This window comes from Bombus vosnesenskii, unplaced genomic scaffold (assembly GCF_011952255.1).
Source record: "Bombus vosnesenskii isolate JDL3184/JDL3185 unplaced genomic scaffold, Bvos_JDL3184-5_v1.1 scf7180000013277, whole genome shotgun sequence".
Taxonomy (NCBI): domain Eukaryota; kingdom Metazoa; phylum Arthropoda; class Insecta; order Hymenoptera; family Apidae; genus Bombus; species Bombus vosnesenskii.
In genome coordinates this window covers 837,623-846,073 of record NW_022882935.1, presented here as the reverse complement: position 1 = coordinate 846,073, position 8,451 = coordinate 837,623, and the positions used below count along the sequence as shown (strand labels likewise).

The window sequence follows — 8,451 nt, the reverse complement described above, 5'->3', positions numbered from 1 at the left end:
TATTTCGAAAAATTTGTTTGCGCAAACAACGGGAATATTATACAAATTAACGAGAATGCTTCGCTGGGAAAAGTGAGTTATGAAATTAGAAAAATTTATAATTGATTGCAATAATTCTACGCGGGTAGAAAGTATGTATAACGAAGCTGTATTTAATCCTGATTACAACGGAGTACACTTTTACGAAGTCTTAAAATTCCTTCCTTTATTATCTTCAATAATCTCGAGTTTCTTATTTTACGAGAAAGCTCGTGGTATTCCTTGGGAACAATAAATTCGTGGCCTTCGAGTTTAATCTTCAACGATGTTGCAGCCCTTAATTCCAGAAGTTGTTCGAGTTCGTTAGACTCGATTGAAGTGGAAGTTTCGCGATTGCGGTTTAACTTCCCGATACGATATTTCACTCGATTTTATTACACTTTTGATCAACGAACTCCTCTTTTGATTCGATCTTTGATTAATGGAAGAAATATGTTTCTACTAACAATGTTGCGATTGGAATCTTATTTCCATTGTGAAAAGCTTCGTTTCGTGCTGTACAATGTCCATTGAATAAAATGATCCGAAGAAAAGAAACGTTTCATAGAAGCACGATCACTGAAATAAGGATTTCTGATTTAAAAAAGCAATAAATATTACATCGAAACGGCGATTCTCTATCGGTTCATGAAGATTTAATTCAATCCCGGAACTTTAAATCGAATCCGTTGTTGCTATATTTTTCTACAAATCGACTCCTCTTTATCGTGTCAACGATATATTATTCGTTATCTTCGAAATGTCAATACGGCTTATTATCAGGTTGCGTCTGAATAGGCTTTGAACAAACTAAGCCGGTGATTTATTCCACGATTTTACACTACGATCCTCGATACGACACTTTTCAAACCGGTTTTCTCGCCTGGTTATCTCAATTCCCTCGCTAACCTAATTCTTTCTTTTCTACTCTAATGATCGCCGTATCTCTTCGATTAAAAAAAGAAAACGAAAAAAAATCACTTTATGAATCATCGAACTATTATCGATTAATTTACTTATCATTTAGAACATTTCCCGATCTCGATTTCCTAATCCCAAGACCAAGACACTTTGCTCGTCTTCAAAGGAAACAAAGTTATCGGCTAATCTGAAGCTGTTTTTCATTCAGAACATTTCTTTAATCTTTCAAGAGTACAAAACACTTAGATTCTCACGAAGAAAAAAGTTATCGATCGCTCGTGCTAAAATTTCCTAATCTCCAATTTAAGACACTTTATTCGTCCTCGCTACGACAAAAGAAATAATTACCGATCGATCACGCTAAAATTCCTTCCTACGGTGAACTGTGAAACTTCACGGCGAACAATTTAACCTTTCACTGCACGTGTTCGTCGAAACTTCGTCTCCGCCAAATTTCCATCCTTAGAACCCGCAATACTCGGATTATCACCCGGCAACTTGCCAATCTAATCCCTCTGTGGTACCGGGCCTCGTTTTCCTCTCGATCGGACAGCAAGAGACGAGGAACTCTCGTGCCAGAAGACAGAACTCTCGATCTCGAGTTCCTTGGACTTCCTCTTGAGAGCAAGTTAACCAACAATCCCGTGGTGTAGCTCTATCTAGATCAGCAACCTGTTGATCAGTCCTTTCGACGACTACCTTCGTTGCACGAGTCTTAACGAACAGATACCCGATCGAAAGTTTGCAATTTATTTAGAGCCAGATCTCGTCGAACATTGATCAGCTATTTGAATTTCCGATCGATTTTCTCGCGGTTAGGTCTTTGTGCACGAGATTCGTGACGATACTGTCGTCGTGAAACGATAGACTAGTCGATAGTCGCTGGAATTACGCTTTCGAGGCTGCTTCAACTGGAAACGGATTCGTCGAGGCGTCCAAACTTGGCCATCCAACTTCTAGATGTCCAAGTTGGACTCTGCGGCGTTGAATCGGCTACTGGGTCTTCCTAGAAAGTGCTTGGTACTCCCTGATTGGAGGCAAAGACGTGTTATGATCGATGGAACATTTGTCTCGTTGCATTAAGCGCAATTGTTTCTTAATTGTACAAAGGTATCGTAATTGGATTTGCTTCCTATTGGTTCTTCGACTGTATCTCTTCTTCTCTGATAAAGTAACGGTTGACCGTGAAGATTTTTTAATGTTTGCAGATAATATAGAAAGACTCTTTTAAAGGTACTTTGTTAGCTTTGTTGAAAGTAAGAAACTTTCTAAGATTCTTGTACCGTTTCTTCCTCTTATTTATTCCGCAAATTGTTTTATTCAACAATCTTACACGCGTAGGAAAGTTGTGCGGAATTTTCGAACGATCACCGAGTCTTCGCAACCAATAGTTCCCTTCTCTTACGAATAAGAATCCCTTAGAAATCCTATTCCACTCTGCAAGCACGACTGATGTCTCTACTCACTTCGTCGCAGTATCAACCACGCTCCTAAGCACCAAACAACCCCCCTGAAACACACTTCTCGACTTCTCTTTACCGCGTAATAACAACAATCACACATACACGCACAACGAGTGTCTTTCGATCTTTGCAATTTTATCCAGACTTTTGTCAGAGTACAAATTTCCAGCGACGATCCTCCAACGATTGCAATTTGATTTCTCAATCTATTTGCTATCGACGAGTCTCGTGAATTATCGCGATATCCTCCGAAAGGAGGATCGAGAATAGATCAAAACATCGCGTTGCTGGCGCGAACGAGGATCGAGTCGACGTAGGAGCGCGCAGACCGCGCGTTTTCGAACATGTTTCCCGGCGAAGTTCGATCGATTGGGGGCCGCGATATCGCTCGATCGGTAAGAACGGCGGCCGAGGGTTTGGCGACGAGCCGGAAGCGGCGGCGCGACCAAAATGGCGGAAGGTCAGGGTTCGCGCGGTAGATACGGACAGGACACGCGACAACGAGACCGATCGGAAACGTGTCGAAGGATAAAACCGAGCGCACGGCGCAGGTAAGAGAGGTTTTCGAGCAACTACGAGCCGGTCAGAAGGCGGCGTGTCTTTCTCCCCTGCATCGTGCATCAACTCGCCGGAGAGAGGGAAATGGCGAAACGATGGTAGGAGGTAGAGTGTAGTGCAAAAAGTACGCGGGGAGGGGAGACGTAGGTGAACGCGATAGATCTCTGTTCTCCGGGAATCGGTATCAGGATCCCGATTATAGATCAGATTAAGTACAGTACGTATTCGTACGCGACGATCAAAAAGACGTAGTCGTCTTTGTATAATGCGATCAAAGGATCGCAACTACCGTCCAATATATCGCGATCAAAAAAATTCCAATCACTCTCGTATAACGCGAACAAAAAAATTGACCTCGTGTCACGCGATCAAGAAATTGCAATCGACCTCGTTCCATATTTCCACGTTTTTTTTTTTTTTTTTCGTGAATTTTTGAACGAAAATCCTAGTGATCATGCCCGTATATATTGGGAATACTCTTCCTCTTTTAAGAAGATTTATAATAAGATTTATAATAATATTTCGTGTATAGCATAACGCGTCAGATACTTTGTAACTTGAAAAATAAACTGTAATCTACGTTGTCGTGCGTGATGTTTCTTCGCCTAGCTTGAATCCTGGAGGCGCCCCTACAAATATCGCCCACATATTTTTTAACCCTCGTGTTTATTTCAAATTATCGGTACCACACTTATCATCTGTAATTAGTGCAATGTCAATGTCGAGAGTAAAAAAGAAAGTGTTACGTTTAAAAAGATACTTGTTGTTAGTAAGATATCGCAAATAATAGCAAACGATATGAAAAATATTTCTTTCTGAATGGTATCGTAAGATCACGCATACACGCTATTAAAATTATTTCTTCGAATGGAATTTCAAACATCCATCAACTGTTACGTCTTTATTAAGTATTACGTTCCTCGCAATTTTAAACGTCCATCATCTGTTACGTCTTTATATTAAGTATTACATTTTTCGCAACAGGTATTACATAATCGAGATGATGCGTTAATAAATTTAATTGCCGGTTAATTTGAAAGTCACTGAGAAACAAGCGGAGATATAACGGAGATCGAACGAAGATACATTTTTTTAAAATAATGCTATATGTACTAAAGCCACGCTCTATTTCCATGATACTGTTTCGTCTGGAAATTGCCCGTCTGAACCGATTCTGAAAATGGAAATCATTAATTATCTGCGCGCTGCTAAAACGGTTAAGGAACATCACGATGTTGAAAGCTTGAGAGGCCGGTTTTTACAGTTACGTTTATGAAAATATGTACGTTTGAAATAGTAAACTGTGAGTGCTTGAATTTCAATAAACCGGACGAAACTTGACGATTATCTGAGAATTATTTAAAGCGAAAATAAAGACTCCAATGTTAGGAATTTTTAATAAAAAATGATTCAAGTAATTGTTTAGTTTTTAAAATGTCAGTTCTTAGCTGGCAACTCCAAACAACTACTGACAGATTTCGTAGTCTTCTTTTTACGATTGTTAAAGTCACGCACGAGTCTAGCAAAATTGATGTTCGCCCTTTTTGAGATAAAAACATAGTTATACGTATTACATCACTTTAATTACGGCTAAACCTCTTGGGAAAAAAACTAATTAACTTTAGTTTTATAAGTTTTCCAATTTCATTACTCTGTTGGATAATTACTGTTCGACTTGTAGAAAAATACTAAAACAAATAACTTTGGACAAAATGACAAATGACAAAAACTTACTCCTATGATTGTAGTTATCTTAAGAACGTAATTATTTATATTAATCTTAATTCGCAGAGCAAATTACAAATGCAGTAATGTTTGTAATATCGCCATTTTTGTCTGGTCTGTAATTTATCGAGTTGATCAAAGGTATAACTGTAGAACAGCTCGATTATGTGGCATACTTCTTGTAAAATGTTACAGGTCGATAGCTGTAGTTTTAATAACATTGTAGCGAACACCAAGTAGTTTCGCATAAAACTTAATCGGCTAGAAACAAAGTAAACAAATAATAATCTTATCGACCGGAATTACTGTTTTATCAAGTAATCGATCTTTCACAGGTTCCATAAGCGAAGAAACATGTACAAAACATTGTACAATTCATAAAATAGTATCAATCGTAATCTCCGTATTACGATAATCCCAACAATACTATTTGTTGACTAGAATTTTATAATCAATCTTCTGATATAGAAAATTGAACGTATTTCTTTTCATTTCGAGTAAAACTTCACTAACAAATTTGTTACTTAATTTCGTATTAGGATAAGGAGATTAGAACTTTACAAAGTTTGTCGAAAAATCTCTTTAAAGATCGCTTTTAAAATTATCTTCGTGTTAATTTTCTGAAGGATTCGATATAACTCTGTGAAGCATCGATTCGTAACGTTCACATGCTTGCTGTTGTAGAACCAACGTTCTACAAAGGAAGAAACATTTCAAAGACGATGCATTCGAGTCGCAATTTTACGCACAGCTGACTTCGCTAACCCTTTGCTGTCAGTTGGTTCCTGCCTAAAGCAACAGGTGGTCGTCGATGCCACGTGTCGATCCTGGAAACAACCTGCAATTTTGCATTTTGCAATCGCAGAATCTAATCAAACCAGCTACAACGATTTGAATAACGTAACATGATATCATCGACGTTAATTTTGCAAATTATTCGGATAAAAATAGGTTCTGTACCGCTATGAATTAGATTTAGCTGCATTTTTTAGAAGGCTGGGATAATTTCAATTGTTCGATACTAAAGATACAAAGTGTGTTTTCCACGAACAAAATCTGATAATTAAAACTAATATAAATAATATCTATAAATAAGATATAATTTCCATTTGTTAGGAGGTTACGATAATTTCAATTGCTCGATACTAAAGATATCAAAGTCTCCTTTTCCACGAACAAAATCTGATATCTAAAAGGTACAAATCTGATAATTGAAAGTAAAGTCTAATAGATGCAAAGTAAAGATCCAGAAAATCGGAGCAACGATACGTATAAAGAAGATTCGAAGACCTCGAATGAAAATTGCTATTTTATAAAAATAAGAAGATTTAATAATTCCAATTAATGTTTATTATTTTAATATTTAATCAAAGAGACGTGGCACGTGAATGAATTACAAAGTAGCCTTTGCCAATCTTTTAATAGCTCGTATATTGTTCGATAGGGATTTTACAGGTGTACATTAATGGGAACAACGTCGTAAATGACTCATCGTAAAGACAGCCGGAGTTTTGTGTCCATCACGCTACAAATCGTTTAATACGTGTTCGATACAATTTGAACCATCTATTTTAATAATCGGTAGACTTCGTTCCTATACATACGGCAGACAGATATACAAGAACATCATATCGTACAAAATAGTAGCAGTAGTATCACCACCAGTTTCGTTCCCACGGATTCTCCTTTTATATACGGTACCCTCTCATTGACCTTCGGTATTTCCAGCTTATCGTTCTATTTCGTAACAAATCTTATAAAAATACGATCTTCTAACTCTTTATTTGGCCACCGTTCCATTCTTTTCTCTATTCGTTTCTCTTCCTAATAAAAATACACAACCTTCCTTTCTTCGTTTCTGAATTTTAGATATATTTCGTAAAAAGTACGATACTCAAAGAGCTACGATAAATCGTAATTTTGTACCCCGTTTTCCTTCACCTTCTTTTTTTACTTTCAATTGAAACTACGTACGATAATGAATATATGAAATCAAATAGTCTCGCCGAAATCAACCCACAAAAATCTCATTTTTTCTTTGCTTCTCCGCTTTGACGAAGAAATTAAGAACTACCATAAATGAATTATACAGTGACGAATCAATGATAGGAAAATAACAATGTATCTAGATAACGAATATTGATGTATTTCTGAAAAAATATATAAAATATTGAAAGTAAAATACCTATTACGATATCTAATAAATGAAACGAATTTCCATTTTGATTCAATTCCTTCAGCGATTTCCTTAAAAAAATACGTGTCCATAAAAATGTACATCCACATTGTTCCAGCAATAAGCATACAAAATGATACCTAAATATATAAATAAGAAGTTTGATAAAGGCTTAATTAAATTGTTGTCTCGGCCTGACATCAAGAAACTACTAGATATCAATAAAATAAACAAGAACTCTTTTTAACCGGACATTGAGAAGTCACATTTTATTTTTAAGATAGTACCAAACATGAAACAAACAATAAACTTTGTTAAGCAATTTATCCGATAGTTAACCAAATTATCCTCGATCGTTTCAATCAGTCGCCAAATAAAGAGTTAAAACGCTTTCACCTTGTAGAGCAAAGAATCGAAACGATTACAGTGGTCGTCGCCTCGCTAGTTGCGCGTGTGTCTCGATCGTACATCGTGGAAAACATCCTCTCGTTCACGTCGAAATAAGCTTCTAAACCGAAACTCAGTGGCGTTGGAAAAATGGTAAAAATGGAAAAATTCGATGCTTTCTCTCGATTTTGCACGGTCGTTTTCGTCAATAAATATATACCGTACACAGAAATCGATCGAAAGAGGAAAACAATTGAAACATCACGGAAGGACCTTATTATCTACAAAAAGCCATATTAGATGAGCCATTCGATGACGAAAGACTTTTCTCACTTTTCTACTCCAACTTCCTTTCTTTTGCTCTTCTAATTTTCTCCTTTCCTTTTCGCTTTTTTTCTCTTTTAATTTGGTTGTTCGCTTATTATTTCTCTATCGTTTCTTTTGTACTTGTTTTGTCCCATTTTTAACCCTTAAAGGCTACCATGAGCGAAGTTTCACTTTGTGCACAAATTTTGTTTCTTCGTAATATATTAATCGTACGTTATATTCAACGTTACTCAGAGTTTTGTCTTATATTAATAATTACAATCGATAAATTTCCTACTTTTTTATTGCATACAATAAAGACAACGCTGAAACTGATTGACTGAAACTAATTTGAGTAAACCAACAGAAACTAATTTTTTGAAACGCGCTATAAATTCACAATCGGCTAATATTCCTAGTTATAAACCTTTGTATTTCTAAATATCAGACACACTCGAGTATGAAACCTATAGTTTACTCTCTCTTCCAACAAATACAATTTAAATTGTTGCTGCGAGCCCGTCAATTGCATTTGCTTGACTTCGTCATTTATGAAAATAACCAAAAATGTGCCGAGCCAGGGGTGAAATTTCATTCACGATAGTATTAGCGAGACTTTCTTGAACAACAGCTTCTAAGGGTTAATTTTCGTTTTATCCTCGGTTATATTCGCCGCGTGGAACTGAACGACGGATCAGAGGACTAAATGAAGGATTAAAGGCATTTCGACGCGTGTATAAATATGTAATGTAAATAAACGAGGAAAGAGCTTTGATTTCCTTCCACGAAACCAAAAACGCACTCGGGGCTGTTGTACTATGATCAATGATTTTTTTATTAAACAAATTAAATACAAAAGATCGCATCTTTTTTTCTCTGTTTTCCTTGTTGCTCGTA

At 36.5% G+C, this 8,451-nt stretch overlaps 1 pseudogene; it reads right to left on the bottom strand.

Annotated features, from left to right (window-relative positions):
• Positions 1 to 6,116: 6,116 nt before the first annotated feature.
• Positions 6,117 to 7,479, bottom strand: LOC117231977 (annotated as a pseudogene).
• Positions 7,480 to 8,451: the final 972 nt, after the last annotated feature.